Source organism: Caretta caretta, chromosome 7 (genome assembly GCF_965140235.1).
Source record: "Caretta caretta isolate rCarCar2 chromosome 7, rCarCar1.hap1, whole genome shotgun sequence".
NCBI lineage: Eukaryota > Metazoa > Chordata > Testudines > Cheloniidae > Caretta > Caretta caretta.
In genome coordinates this window covers 54,063,221-54,079,320 of record NC_134212.1, presented here as the reverse complement: position 1 = coordinate 54,079,320, position 16,100 = coordinate 54,063,221, and the positions used below count along the sequence as shown (strand labels likewise).

General features: G+C 47.0%; 1 protein-coding gene and 1 pseudogene across 10 annotated transcripts in view; one reads left to right on the top strand and one right to left on the bottom strand.

Moving 5' to 3' along the window:
* The first annotated feature begins 5,119 nt into the window (after positions 1 to 5,119).
* Positions 5,120 to 16,100, top strand: part of USP54 (ubiquitin specific peptidase 54) — a 270,452-nt gene continuing 259,471 nt past the window's right edge. For 3 of the 10 annotated variants that reach the window (XM_075130687.1, XM_075130686.1, XM_048856674.2), the window contains exon 1: positions 5,133 to 5,274. The gene's annotated coding sequence lies outside the window, so the exon portion shown is untranslated. Of the gene's footprint in view, positions 5,275 to 5,352; positions 5,372 to 16,100 lie in introns of those variants that run through there. The other 7 variants (XM_075130695.1, XM_075130694.1, XM_075130693.1 and 4 more) reach the window with 7 other exon arrangements.
* LOC125639488 (large ribosomal subunit protein uL24 pseudogene) lies at positions 8,371 to 8,824 on the bottom strand (annotated as a pseudogene).

The following is a 16,100-nucleotide window of genomic DNA, read 5'->3' as shown; positions in this document are numbered from 1 at the left end:
ATTTTTTCGTACCTGGCTCAAGCTTCTTACCTGATAGCTGCTGCCCTGTCCACTTCTCTCTAGTGGAACAACAACAGACAGACAAAAGAGGAGTCTTTTTTCAATTTTAAAAAGTTCTAGCCTTCCCACTGGCTCTTTTGGCCAGGTGCCCACTTACTTCCTTTTACCTATGCATAGCAGTGAGACTTTTAAACCCTTTACAGGTAGAGCAATTAGGGAACAGCTACTAGGAGGGATTTTATAGCTACTGGTTGGTTGAGTGTCCATAAAAGGGAGCTACCTCCACCCCTATTCATTTATCACAATTTCAAACATTTTAATGGAAGTTTATCAGTTTTCAGTAAAAACTAGAAACTTGAAATATTTTGGTTTGCAAAAGTTTTGTTGAAAAAGATGGAAAATTTTAAAAAATTTTCTGTGAACATTTTTAAAAGGCCATTTTTCATTGAAAAAAATTTTGATTTAAAAATTTTAACCAGCTCTCCTTGGGGGAATGTAAAGCTGAGGCTGTGCCAAGAAAACCCACCAGAAAAGGTCCACTGCATAAAAAAGTTATGGGAGAAGGTTGTAAGTGTGGGGATGTCACAGCCCTTTAGGAGGGAACTGAACCATTGTAGCTGTTACTGGTCAGCTGATTTCAGCTGCGCTTTAAAGGAAGGCACCTGGGCCTCAGGAGACATGAGACCCTTACTACCTGGTCCCTGGTAACATGGAGCCTGGAAAACCTAGGATTGCCAGAGTCCCCTGGAAGGAGAGGGAGGGAAGCAGGAGCAACAGGCAGGGGTGGCAGGTTTATATAATTTTTGGTGGTGTCCAGAACGGGTCCAAGTCCTGCCCCTGCCCACCACCTGCCTAAGGCTCTGGGAGGGAGTTTGGGTGCAGGAGGAGGTGTGGGCTCAGGGCTGGGGCAGGGGTGTGGGAGGGGTGCAGGCTCTGGGAGGGAGTTTGGGTGCAAGCTCTGGGCCGGGGCAGGAGGTTGAGGTGCAGGAGGGGATGTGGGCTCTGGGCGGGAGTTTGGTTTGGGGCAGGCTCTGGGCTGGGGCAGGGGATTGGGGTATGGGAGAGGGGAGAGGTGCGGCGCTTATCTCAGGTGTCGCCCGAAAGCGACCAGCACACCCCTCTGGCAGTGGCTCCTGGGCGGGGGTAGGTCTCCGTGCGCTGCTGCCTGTAGGCACCGCCCCCACAGCTCCTACTGGTTGCAATTCCCAGCCAATGGGAACTGCAAAGTCAGCGCTCAGGGCAGGGGCAGCACGTGGAGACACACGTCCAGGGCCGCAGGGACGTGCTGGTTGCTTCCGGGAGTGGTGTGGCCTGAGAGAGGGCAGGAAGCCACCTTAGCCCCACAGTGCTGCTGGTGGTGGTGGCTGGGGGTCCCCGGGCCCCTTTAAATCACCTAGGGGTGGCAAGTGGGGCCAGGAGACGCTCCAGGGGAGGCGTGCAGGGGTGGCAGGTGAGGCCAGGGGAGAGACCAGGCCTGGAACATTGGTGGAGCTGGGCCCTCAGGCCCTGAATATTCTTGGAACACAGGCATCACGGGCCCATATCACTTGCCGACCCTAGCAATAGGACTACCAGAGCCCCCTGGGATGGGCGGTAGAAGGAACTGGAGAATTAAAGGGGGGAAAACCCCCTGGGAGCTGTAGCCCAGGGTGAACCAAGGAACTGTGTTTTTGTTCATCTGACTGAAGTTTGGACAATAAAATGACATAAAAGAAAGTGTGTTTGTGTCAGTGAGTCCTTAGCAGGCTGGAGAAGAGTTGTTACAGGGCAAAACGATGGTTCTGTTGGGAACACTGGGGCATGGCCACTAGGTAACTCGAGGGGATGGAAGACCACGAGTGTCGATGAAGCCCCCTCGCACTAGGCCCCGGTGTCCTTGGCCCCCCTCCTCCTGCCTGGAGGCACTCGCAGCAGCTCTGCGTGCTAGGCCCAAGTGTCCTTGGCCCCCCCGCCTGGAGGCACACACAGCAGTTATGCTGAGAATCTGCAACAGTATGTTGCAGAGTCAGACTGCCTGAAACTAAGCAAGGCCAAACAGGGGAGATATGGAAGAACAATGCTGAATAAAGCAGCTTTATGTATAGTTTAACAAATGATACAGAGAATCAGGGAACTAGCTGGGAACTGGATTGGCTGGCTATATGGATACTTGGAGCAGCTTGCTATTGGATAAGTATGCTGGGAAAAAGGATGTATAAAAGCCTGTGTAACTTCCTGCTCTGTTGTGCAGGATTTGAGATTTTATTCTCCCTGTACCTTTTTGCAGCTGCAAATAAACTTTTCTGCTTCTCCACCCCGTTGTGATTATTGGGTGTAGCACACCGGGTAACGAACCAACTCAAGCTGTTGTTCAGCCTCTCGGCACTGGGTGCCGGCAACAGTTCTGTTGCATTACTCTGAGGATGCAGAGATGTTGAGTCTCTTCTGATCCAGAATACATGTTAGGTAAAGTATGTTAAAAAAGTGGGGAGGGGATGCAATAAGTGTAGGGGCAGTATTGAGGTGCTTTATGCAGAATCCTACTGGGGTAATCATTACCAACTGAGGAAAGGGGTGCATTGAGGAATTCTTCGCCTGCAGTCAGAGGCACACTGTGGATAACAACCTTGCACATAAGGGCAAATAAGGAGTCTATGGACCTCCCATTTCTATTAAGGGTGATGATGAGGTGCATAGGCAGTAATCTCCTTACACACCATTCATTGTAGGGAAACCAAGGCCATGTCCTCAAAGAGGAGGAGGGACAAAGGGATCAAAAATCACCTTTCTACTGGCAAGCCTGGGGACAGCCCACAAGCTCTTATGCAAGGACTTCATCAGGACAAGTTATGCTTTTCGCAGATGCTATACAAATTCAGTTATATTGAATATTAACACAGTGCTTTAGTCAGATTGCACAGTGTCTGTCTCAAATGAGTAATTGCTTCAATATTCTATTATAAACACCCAGCCATATTTCAATGTGCCTGAAGCTAGTTTGGAATTAGAACTGCCTTGTAACTACTCTCCCTAAATGTTTCTCTTAACTGAGTTCCCCAGAGTACCTTGGAGCTTCCTTTCCCCATTCCTGTCTTCCAACCTGGTTGACTTGGTTCAGAAAAAAGAAGACTGAAAATGAATTACAATGAATGTATGTTTTCAATATATATTTATTTTTAATGTTAACTTCATGCTGATCCATGATGCTGCATTAACAACACCACAGACTAATGCCTTTTATATTTACCCACACAAAAAAGGACAGTCTAACTAGTGACAAAGCAGCTTCTTGCACACACCTAGACTTCCAATGCATCTTAATTCTATCTGGAGCAGCCCCCTTTCGTTCAACGCTCCAGGCATCAGGGGTGTTTGGCCTTCTCTGAGCAGCTTGGGCCAGCTCTGCACAGGGGGGGCGGGGACGTATGAACGCTCAGGCTAACCCCGTGCAGGGGAGGGGCAGCACAGACTTGCCCTGAGTAGGGGATGGGGGGCTCAGATGAGCAACTAAGCCAGCACCCTTTGCAGGGGGAGAAAGGGCTTGTGCTAGCCTCATGTGGTGTCCCATTTTCCCTTTGGGAAATAAGATTACCCTATTTAGAGCCATACTTAACAAAACTGAGGGGTGTGTGAATGAATTCCAGACTGGAACTTGTCTTGGCAGGGTGCAAGAGGGATGAGCCCTGCATCACAGGCTGGGAAGCATCATCTCTGAGGGACCGAGTGCCACATCATAGTCTAGGAGTACTTGTACAAGTACTCCTTTTCTTTTTGCGAATACAGACTAACACGGCTGTTACTCTGAAACCTGACATCATAGACTGGGAAGCCTGGTCCCTGGGGAATGAGGGAAAGCCTGAGGCAATAGTTCTCAGCAACGTGGGGGGGGGGGGGGGTCGCCCAGCACCGCAGACTGGGGAACGAAGCGTGTGGCTGGGGGGCAAGGGAGAGGCCGGCACTACAGGCTGGGGATCGAAGTAAGTAAGTGAGTGTGTGTGTGGGGGGGGGGGCAGGGTACTGTTGGGGACACTGGGGCATGGCCACTAGGTAACTCGAGGGGATGGAAGACTGAGTGTCGATGAAGCCCCCTCGCACGAGGCCCAGGTGTCCTTGGCCACCCCTCCCACCTGGAGGCACTCGCAGCAGCTCTGCGTACTAGTCCCAAGTGTCCTTGGTCCCCCCCCCCGGAGGCACACACAGCAGTTATGCTGAGAATCTGCAACAATATGTTGCAGCTTCAGACTGCCTGAAACTAAGCAAGGCCAAACAGGGGAGATATGGAAGAACAATGCTGAATAAAGCAGCTTTATGTATAGTTTAACAAATGATACAGAGAACCAAGGAACTAGCTGGGAACTGGATTGGCTAGCTATATGGATACTTGGGGCAGCTTGCTATTGGAAAAGTATGCTGGGAAAAAGGATGTATAAAAGCCTGTGTAACTTCCTGCTCTGTGTACAGGATTTGAGATTAAAATCTCCCTGTACCTTTTTGAAGCTTCAAATAAACTTTTCTGCTTCTCCACACCCTTGTGATTATTGGGTGTAGCACACCGGGTAACGAACCAACTTCAGCTGTTGTTTAGCCTCTTGGCACTGGGTTGCTGGCAACAGTACCACGGCAAGCTGAGAAGTCCAGGGTTCCCAACCCCTGCTGCAATTGTTCAGCAGGCAGGCGTTGTTGATGTTGTGAAGCTCCTGCTCCCAGAGGCGTGTGACAATGCGACAGTCTGGCTGCCTATGAAGGCAGAAGAAGTTCTTGGCTCTAGTGCCTCTGAGGGAGCTGTCAGGGTGACCCCGCGCCATGGGGTCCCGCCACAACCCCACTTCGAAGTCAATCCCGCAATGTGTGGGGCCCGGCGGAGAGCCGAAGCGGATTGGGCAGGAGGAACCCCGCACTGCAGGCGGAAACGAGAAGACGTCTTTTCTCACCGGCGGCGCCCCGCTGCCCCGCTCCCATGCTTTTCACCTCTGCATCCCCGCCCCCGCAGCTCCTTTAGGCCACGCCCACTGCGCGCTCCGTTCGCCGCCATGTTGTGGCTCTACGCAGTTGCTTTTCCTCTAGCTCCTCCCCTCTTCGGACCCCTTTTCTCGCGAGAGACGGGTTGTCGGGCGCGCTCTCTCCCTCCCCTTTTCGGAGCCGGTTCTCGCGGAAGCGATGGAGGCGTTGGGCTAGTTCTCGCGAGAGCTGGTTGCCTTGGCTCCCCGTAGCCATAGTAGCGAGGGGAGGGGGACGAAGCGAGCGAGGATGCTGCGGGCTCCGTTGGGACGCGTCTCTGGCGGTTGAGCAGTTACGGCAAGTGCTAACTTCCATGAGCCCCCTTTGCCTGGGGGTCCCGACGCACCCCGGGAGCGGAGTCCGGCAGCCCCGGGGGATCCGGCCCCTATGTCAGGTGCTGGGCCCGTTCTTCCCTATCCCAGCCCCAGGGAAGACAGCGACCCCCTGTCGCCGGGGAGACCTCTGCCCCCAGAGCAACGACCCTGCCCAGGGTGGGAGCCCCCTGCCTCCAGGAACAGCCGTCCCAGCAGTGCTGTATCCTGGGGCAAGAGGCGCCTGGGGGGTTCCCGGGAAGTTGGTGGGCTCGGCAGTGGCGGTTCCCCAGGCGATGAGTGTGTGAGAGGGGTCTAGCTCCTACGGAGCGCGCAGGGCCAGAGGTCTGTGGGTGCTAGTGCAATGGGGCACTCCGGGGGTATCAGTAACATGCGGTTCAAGGGCAGTTAGTTTGTAAGCAGGACTGAGAGATGAAGCCGTGAAATGAGTACTGGCACTGGGGTGATGCAGACAGTTGCTGTACAGCAGTTCTTATTCACTGCTCAGGAGCAAAATAATCCCATGTTTACAAATGTACCACATTCACAAAAACACGTTTTTGTTTTTTATTGAGCAGAAAAGATGCTCAGAATCTGACTTTTACAAGTGAAGGGAAAACCACTAATAAACTATCAAGCTCTTTAAATCAGTTCCAGCATGACATGGAATCCATTTGCGGGAGTGAATTCAGCCCCGCGTAAGTGGATTGAAATCAATGGGAGTTGTTTATACCAAGGCTGAAATGTGGCATGGCTCTAACCTGCATTCAGGTTGCAGGTGAGAAGAGTTATGTGTATGTTTAAGTCACGAATTTGGTGAGCTGCTAATAGTTAAAGGGGAGTCAGTAACAACAACAAAAAAAAAAAAAGGAGTTCCAGAAGCTAAGAACATCTTCTAGCAAGAGGGAATTTTGAAGTTAGCATCACTGCTGTTAAATTATATTAGTTAGCAATTCTTGATAAGTGAAAGAGACAGAACTGCTGCATAAGTTTGAGATTGAAAGAAACTGGTTTAAAAACTAGAGGCTTGTTTTCTCCTTTTGCATTGAACCAAGGAATGAAAAAAAAAAAAGGCTTTTCTGAAAGGGAGAAAGCTGTCTGCCTTTGCAGGGTATGATTTTGTTTGAATCTGTTCTTTCTGTGAGAAGATTATGTCTGTTTTCTGATCATTGAGGATTAGAGTCCTAAAAATAAACCAAAATAATGCACACCTCCTGAGCTCAAAAAGTTACACACATTATGGTTTTTTGCTGCCTCAGTGAGTGAGGAGAGAACCTGTTACGGGCATTAAAGGGGTAGAAGTGAGTGGTTGTGTATGTAAATTTTCAGGTAGCTTTTGGTATTACAGAGCAAACTAAGGTGCAGTAATTATGAAGATGTATACAAATTAAAAGGAAAATACAAAAAGAGCTTCATTATATGATCTCTGGGGCAACTTGAAAGAATAAGTAATTTTAGAATAATTCTGAAAACAAGTTTCTTTAAACATACATTACTGTTCATTCTCAGAAAAGGAACTAAGACTGAAAGATTCCTTGGTGCTATAGATTGGATATGGAATAGCACTTGAGCGTCATTTGAAAATGATAAATGCAGAATTAACAATGACTGTTTTTCTCTCTAGAAGGAAAAGAAATTGTTGCAGTACTGAAAATTAAATTGGTGAAATAATGCAAACTTGAACAAGAAAGTTTTAAAATATAATTGACAAAACACCATGAGCTAAAATAATTTGGAACTGGTCCATGTAGAGCAGCTCTCATTTAGGAGGTGAAACTAGTAATGGCAAGATCTCCAGATTGGATTCTCCAAGAACTCTGCTGCAGTACCTAAATTTGCGTTGTATATTCATTTGTATTGAATTAAATATTTGTCCTTCAGCTCTGTTCACCTCTAGGTGGTGCCTGTCAGACAGGTTTGGGTCACATTGCTCACTGAGTCCTCTTCCTTCCGCCCCCAGCACTCCAGTTAAACTTACATACTGTTACAGTCTTAGTAGAGAGTTGTGTAGTTTTGTTTATATTAGTGACCAGCTGAAAGAGAATCTAGCTCAATGCTCTGCAGCCAATTCAGGCAAAGCATGTTATGCCCTCCCTCCTTCTGTTTTGGGTTATGTAATGATATTAGTCCATTTTGGGGCTAGAGCCGCAAGTTCATTAAGATGGGTAATGGAAATCTAAATCCTCTTTTATCCAACTCTCATGCTATTTAGCATTAAACCTACTTACATGAGTTTTAACGCAGAATACCCTGAATGGAGAAAGTGTTTTAGGTCAAGTTGGTAAGTGCTAAAAACCTCACTATTATGCTTTCAGTCTCTAGTTAACTCTCAGTTCCTATGTTGCACTTATTTTTTGTTTTATTACAGTAGCTCCCTGTGATCAGGTGCCTGAGATGGGCCACACCGAGAATGCCACACTCAGGGCGCACTGCAAGAAACACAGCAGACAATCCCCAAAAACTTGTGGTTTATTTTATAGAGTCACCAAATCAACATAAAAAGAGCTTCTGTAGTATCACACTGGTTAACAAGAAGCCAAACACAGCCCCCATTAGGTATTCCAGCCCTTGGCTCCAATGGAGGCAAACAGGTCTAATACAGTGATTTTTAAAAAAAGGAGAGAGTTATTGAATTGTTAGGAATCACATATATACAAGTGATTTTTTCAGTGTTCAAAAGCAGATTTGTAGCAGTAATGTTATATCTGCTAATTTGCAAAAGTTTTCTTGGAATTATCCCAACAGGACAGAATCCAAAGACCGTTTAAATGTAAAATCTGGTAGTCTTTCCATGCATTTTCCAGGGTATTCCAAATAACTACTTGGAAGATCTTGGCCCTGCGGCTTAAACTTTCTCTGCTAAAAGTTCAGCAGACTAGAGATGAAAGGATCAGGCCTGAGGTTTCTCTTTATAGCTGAAGCAGGTTCTTCAAGTGCTTTGAGCACAGCATCTGACTGAGGATTCTTTGCTGAGCAGATGTAACCCATGTGCCTAATAGGGGAGATATCTCTTTAAGAGACCTATGGTGAGTGGAGGTAGGAATGAGTTGTCTGGGTCATTGTTCACACACAGAAGACCATTCTATTTTGGCATCTTTTCAATGGTTCCTTCCTTGTATTTGCCCCTTTCCTTGCCCGCTTGGCGAGAATTTGCTTTGCGTTCCAAGATCTTTTTGCGATCCTTGTCCAGTTTTAGCCTAGTGATCACCACCTTGCTAGGATGGATTCCAACGTGGACTGTTGTGCCATTGGCCTTCTCATGCTATACACGTTCAATGTAGATGACGAATTTTTTTTCTGTATACCTGGACTACCATGCCGATTTGCTGGCCTTTATAATGTCCCCGGACAACCTGGACTTTGTCATCTTTTTGGATGGGCATGGAGCTGACACTGTGTTTCTGCCTTAGCTCCTTGGAAAGGGGGGAAGACATGATCTTCCTGTGAATGTGAGAAGGTGCATGGAAGTGCCTCTTGCGGTTCTTGCTGCTGTCCAAGGTCAAAAAAAGATTGAACTTCATTTTGGCCCAGTGCTGGCTCCACAGCCAGAAGTTTCTGGAATTGGGTGTGGTAGTTTTGGGTATGCTACAATAGGTTCCCTGTTGCTGGGGTCAGACTCCACATGGGCAAGCAGTCAGGGCAGCTGCTTTACAAAGTGCCATGTGCTTTATGTGAGTTGGGAGAAGCTGAGCCCGGAGGAGCAGAAAGCAGGCTGTTTTCCCTAACTCTGAAGCATCTTGCAGCAGGTTTTTGTTGTTTTTTTTTTTTAATTTAATCTCTATACTTAACTGAATGGCTGGTTAACCAGTTAGCTGACTGGCTAACAGTGATTTCAGAAGAAGAGTCTGCATGGATTCTCACTGAAGATACCTACAAGCAAGTGGAGGGAAGATGTTGTTTTAGACTCAGCGGACAGTATAGATTTGTTTCAGAGTAGCAGCCGTGTTAGTCTGTATTTGCAAAAAGAAAAGGAGTAGTTGTGGCACCTTAGAGACTAATAAATTTATTTGAGCTTAAGCTTTTGTGAGCTACAGCTCACTTCATCGGATGCATTCAGTGGAAAATACAGTGGGGAGTTTTATATACATAGAGAACATGAAACAATGGGTGTTACCATACACACTGTAATGAGAGTGATCACTTAAGGTGAGCTATTACCAGCAGGTGTTAGCTCACCTTAGGTGATCACTCTCGTTACAGTGTGTATGGTAACACCCATTGTTTCATGTTCTCTATGTAATAAATCTCCCCACTGTATTTTCCACTGAATGAAGCCGATGAAGTGAGGTGTAGCTCGCGAAAGCTTAAGCTCAAATAAATTGGTTAGTCTCTAAAGTGCCACAGATACTCCTTTTCAGTATAGATTTGGTGATCAAAAATTCTGAGACTCAGATAAACTTAACCTAAGCTTTTGGAAACTCTGAGTTGCTTCTCACTGTGTTTCTGTGGGAACTGACCTGTTCAGATTTTAATTTTTCTTTACTTGTGTTTATGTAGAACTATAAAGATAATGTATGTGGATTATAAAATAGCTATGTTATGCTGAAAAAATTAAATTACAAAATCTTATAATAAAGAAACAAAGTTGTTACTTAATTAAGTTCATTCCTTTCGTTCCTTTTGGGACTTGGATGTGGGGAGGTTGACCCTGTGCAATCCTTGCTGAAAATCCTTAGAGACTGAATTCTGGGTCTCCAGCTAAGTTTCTATGGGAGTTTTGTTATTTAGGCAATGAAGTGAACTCTAGCCCATCCAAAGGTTACAAATTGGAGCCCGAACAGACAGGGACTTGAGGATTGCTCAGAGGTCACATCTGATTTTTTTTGAGGAATATTACAGCAGTTATAAAAGAATTTGGTGGTGGTGACTATTATTGAATCTTTACACTGTATTAATATTAAGATAATGGAAACTTGTCCACACATTTTGGGCATGTTGATTGTACAGCAGAAATTAAGAGGGCTGTTAGAATCTTTGGTCATGTGACTAATAGGAGGAGGGTGAAGGGAGAACAAAAAGATATGATTCTTTGTGAATTTGAAGATCCTGTTTCTGTGATACACATAGGACGGAACGGTGTGTTGCAGAAGTTAGGGCAGAAATGGGATGTGACTCCTATTCATTTTGAGGTTTTGTCATTTATATCCACTGGTTCTGTGCCCAGAGTACTTTAGTGCAGGGATCAGGGATATTATGTGTATTCCGACAGAGGGTTCAAGACTGAGACATGGGCTGTGGTTACACCTGTGCGTGATAAACAGACTAGGTGGTTAACAGATGCTACACCAATTATAGACTGAGGTCCAGTTGAAGCCTCTACTCCTGCTGTGAGTCTCCCTCCTGACAGGCAACATCTTTTGTTAGAGAGGGTGCTGAAATCTGAAACTGTGACTGGTGTGAAATTTAAACCAAAATGTTCATTGTGTAATTCACCCAGATCCAATGCGAAAAAGTTTTTCCTAATATCCAACCTAAACCTCTCCTACTGCAACTTGAGACCATTGCTCCTTGTTCTGTCATCTGGTAGCACTGAGAATAGTCTAGATCCATCCTCTTTGGAACCCCCTTTCAGGTAGTTGAAAGCAGCTATCAAATCCCCCCTCATTCATCTCTTCTGCAGACTAAATAATCCCAGTTCCCTCAGTCTCTCCTCATAACTCATGTGCTCCAGCCCCCTAATCATTTTTGTTGCCCTCCCCTGGACTCTTTCCAATTTTTCCACATCCTTCTTGTAGTGTGGGGCCCAAAAGTGGACACAGTACTCCAGATGAGGCCTCACCAATGTTGAACAGAGGGGAACGATCACTTTCCTCGATCTGCTGGCAGCGCTGCTACTTATACAGGCCAAAATGCTGTTAGTCTTCATGGCAACAAGGGCACACCGTTGACTCATATCCAGCTTCTTGTCCACTGTAACCCCTAGGTCCTTTTCTGCAGAACTGCTGCCTAGTTGCTCAGTCCCTAGTCTGTAGCAGTGCATGGCATTCTTCCATCCTAAGTGCAGGAGTCTGCACTTATCCTTGTTGAACCTCATCAGATTTCTTTTGGCCCAGTCCTCCAATTTGTCTAGGTCCCTCTGTATCCTATCCCTAATCTCCAGCGTATCTGCCACTCCTCTTAGTTAGTGTCATCTGCAAACTTGCTGTGGGTGCAATCCACGCCATCCTCCAGATCATTAATGAAGATATTGAACAAAACCGGCCCTTGAGGCACTCCGTTTGATACCGGCTGCCAACTAGACATGGAGCCATTGATCACTGCCCGATGATCTAGCCAGCTTTCTATCCACCTTTATAGTCCATTCATCCAGCCCATACTTCTTTAACTTGCTGGCAAGAATACTGTGGGAGACTGTATCAGAAGCTTTGCTAAAGTCAAGGAATAACATATCCACTGCTTTCCCCTCATCCACAGAGCCAGTTTTCATCATAGAAGGCAATTAGGTTAGTCAGGCATGACTTGCCCTTGATGAATCCATGTTGACTGTTCCTGATCACTTTCCTCTCTTTGAAGTGCTTCAAAAGTGATTCCTTGAGGACCTGCTCCATGATTTTTCCAGGGACTGAGGTGAGGTGGATTGGCCTGTAGTTGCCTGATTTCTTCAGCAAAGCTTTTGACACGGTCTCCCACAGTATTCTTGCCAGCAAGTTAAAGAAGTATGGGCTGGATGAATGCACCATAAGGTGGGTAGAAAGTTGGCTAGATTGTCGGGCTCAACGGGTAGTGATCAATGGCTCCATGTCTAGTTGGCAGCTGGTGTCAAGTGGAGTGCCCCAGGGGTCGGTCCTGGGGCCGGTTTTGTTCAATATCTTCATAAATGATCTGGAGGATGGTGTGGATTGCACTCTCAGCAAATTTGAAGATGATACTAAACTGGGAGGAGTGGTAGATACGCTGGAGATTAGGGATAGGATACAGAGGGACCTAGACAAATTGGAGGATTGGGCCAAAAGAAATCTGATGAGGTTCAATAAGGATAAGTGCAGGGTCCTGCACTTAGAACGGAAGAACCCAATGCACAGCTACAGACTAGGGACCGAATGACTAGGCAGCAGTTCTGCGGAAAAGGACCTAGGGGTGACAGTGGACGAGAAGCTGGATATGCATCAACAGTGTGCCCTTGTTGCCAAGAAGGCCAATGTCATTTTGGGATGTATAAGTAGGGGCATAGCCAGCAGATCGAGGGACGTGATCGTTCCCCTCTATTCGACATTGGTGAGGCCTCATCTGGAGTACTGTGTCCAGTTTTGGGCCCCATACTACAAGAAGGATGTGGATAAATTGGAGAGAGTCCAGCAAAGGGCAACAAAATGATTAGGGGTCTGGAACACATGAGTTATGAGGAGAGGCTGAGGGAACTGGGATTGTTTAGTCTGCAGAAGAGAAGAATGAGGGGGGATTTGATAGCTGCTTTCAACTACCTGAGAGGTGGTTCCAGGGAGGATGGTTCTAGACTATTCTCAGTGGTAGAAGAGGACAGGACAAGGAGTAATGGTCTCAAGTTGCAGTGGGGGAGGTTTAGGTTGGATATTAGGAAAAACTTTTTCACTAGGAGGCTGGTGAAACACTGGAATGCGTTACCTAGGGAGGTGGCAGAATCTCCTTCCTTAGAAGTTTTTAAGGTCAGGCTTGACAAAGCCCTGGCTGGGATGATTTATTTGGGGATTGGTCCTGCTTTGAGCAGGGGGGTTGGATTAGATGACCTCCTGAGGTCCCTTCCAACCCTGATATTCTATGATTCTATGATCTTCCTCCTTCCCTTTTTTAAAGATGGGCACTACATTAGCCTTTTTCCAGTCGTCCGGGACCTCCCCCCATCGCCATGAGTTTTCAAAGATAATGGCCAATGGCTCTGCAATCACATCCGCCAACTCCTTTAGCGTTCGGACGCAGCGCATCCAGCCCCATGGTGTTGTGCTCGTCCAGCTTTTCTAAATAGTCCTGAACCGCTTTTTCTCCACAGAGGGCTGGTCACCTCCTTCCCATACTGTGCTGCCCAGTGCAGTAGTCTGGGAGCTGACCTTGTTCGTGAAGACAGAGGCCTAAAAGGTATTGAGTACGTTAGCTTTTTCCACATCCTCTGTCACTAGGTTGCCTCCCCCATTCAGTAAAGGGCTCACTCTTTCCCTGACCACCTTCTTATTGCTAAAATACCTGAAGAAACCCTTCTTGTTACTCATAACATCCCTTGCTAGCTACAATTCCAAGTGTGATTTGGCCTTCCTGATTTCACTCCTGCGTGCCTGAGCAATATTTTTATACTCCTTCCTGGTCATTTGTCCAATCTTCCACTTATTGTAAGCTTCTTTTTTGTGTTTAAGATTAGCAAGGATTTCACTGTTAAGCCAAGATGGTTGCCTGCCATATTTACTCTTCTTTCTACAAGTCGGGATGGTTTGTTCCTGCAGCCTCAATAAGGATTCTGTAAAATACAGCCAGGTCTCCTGGACTCCTTTCCCCTTCATGTTGTTCTCTCAGGGGATCCTGCCCATCAGTTCCCTGAGGGAGTCAAAGTCTGCTTTTCTGAAGTCCAGGGTCATTATTCTGCTGCTCTCCTTTTTTCTTTGTGTCAGGATCCTGAACTTGAGCATCTCATGCATCTGAACTTAAGCTCAGTTTTCTGAGCCTCACCAACACATTAGAGAACCACCTTCTGTGTACCTGACTATACTACCCACATTAGCCCAAGAGGTTGGTGGGGTAAAAGATACAGAATTGAACTCTTATGTACAAGATCAATTTTTTCATGGTTGTTGACATGAATCTTTTTAAAATAGACCCTTAATAAAAGGGATTAGTGGTGGTGGTAGAAAAAAGAGCATCTCTTATGCCACACTCCTTTTTGAGGTAAGATTCATTGAAAGGGATACTCCTGAGGGCATTCTGCGCCAAAAAATTAAAAAGTCTGCAAAATTCTGCAGATTTTATTTGTCAAATAAATGTGGAGACTCCAGCATGGCATTGGGGAGCACAGGCCACTGGCTGTACAGAGGTGGGAGACCACTGTGCAGCTCCTCCCCGGGAAACAGACTCAGTAGTGAGGCTCCACCCAACCCTGACACAGCGCAAGGGCAGGCCCTGGCCCAGAAACACCTGAGGGCCCGGCCCCTCTGTGCCAGGTGCATCAGGTGTGGGCAGGCAGGGTCAGCAATGCAGGATCCAATTGTGGAGGGACTCTGTGTGGGGCAATCTGGGTGCCGGTGGCTCAGTGGGGGTTCTGGGTGCAGTGGTAATGGAACTCTGCAGGAGGGTCCAGGTGAAGGTGGTTGGGGCTGGGCGGGGGTGTCTGCGGGGGTGGGGAGGTAGAGCTCAGCAAGAGGATCTGGGGGGCTCAGTGGGACGTGGGGCTCAGTGGGGTTGAGATCCATGTGCATCTGGGGCTCGGTAGGGTGGAGGTACGGGTGGCTTGTCAGGGTGTGTGTATGGGAGGGTCAGGCTCCGCGGGAGGGTCTGAGTATGAGGGGGTCTGGATGCACGGGGTGCAGGAAGTGTGGGGCGGGGGGAGAGTTTGCAGAGCTTTCTACAGCTGGGGGAGAAATTTGGTGGTGAGTCTGACACAGCCCCAGCAGCTGTGCGGGGGAAGAGGAAGACCCGTCCTCCCCAGCCTAGCGAGGACTAGCAACTGAGCCTGGCGCAGGGTAGGAGCCACCAGCCGCACCTTTTCCAGTCCCCCCCTCCTGTGCCACAGTGATTTACCTCTCTGCCAGCTGCCCTGGACACCCAAAACATACTGTTAGGGAGGGTCATATAACAGCTCTTGTGGCTTCCCTTTGCTTTCCTGTCAGAAAGTCGTTTTTCTGCGGGGAAGCAAAGAAATCTGTGGGGGACATACATTCTGTGCATGTGCAGTGATGCAGAATTCCCCCAGGAGTAAAGGGAGCACTTTGATAAACAAGAGAGAAAACTTTGACAAGAACTAGAAGAAAAAGGAAAGCCATTGCATAGGAGTCGTTTGCAGTTGATAAAGGCACCTGAAAATACTTCCAGTGCCCATGAAGAAGTCACTGCAGTAGACTGGAAGGAGAAATATCTGCAGGCTGAGCAGCAGTTGGGACTGCAGATGACCAAGCCAAGTTCTGAAATGTCCATATCAGATACACGATTCCCTCCTCAAAGACCCAAAGAATTTAATAAGCAACACCAAGATTTAACAGAAGAAATTCTTTGTTTTAACTGGGAGTGAATAGGACATTTTCAAAATGATTATGAGAATTCTTCTAACCCCAACCTAGTACATCAGCAACTGAGTGGTAGACATTCAAATCAGAGCAAATATGAGCCAGGAAGGAAAGAAACTAACAACTCTCAGAGCAAGGCTGCTAGTTAATGGGTTCAGGAGAGAGATGTTACCCAAATGGGTGTCAGTGAGGCCATCCAGAAGTTAGCCATGATAAGCAGGTCCCACTGTCTTTACCTAGATGGGTAAAGAGAACCTGCCTAATAGATACTGATTCTCAAGTGACCTGCATATATGAAACTTTCTATTATGAGCATTTATCTTATCAAAAGTTAGTCTATTGGCAGTATACTTCAGATAGAAGGGGCTGGAGGGCAAATTGTTCCATACCCGGGATATATAACCTTGAGGATTCAATTCTCAAAGTTCATCTGTGGGACTAACAAACAAGAGGTACTAGTCTTAGTTTGTCCAGATCAATGTATGAATCAACAAGGGTTGGTGCTCATAGGCACAAATGTGCTAAAATATCTTGTAGAAGACTGTAAGAAGAAATGGGGTACTGAATTTTTAAGTACAGTAGAACCTCAGAGTTAGGGACACCTCAGGAATGGAAGTTGTCCATAACTGTGAAA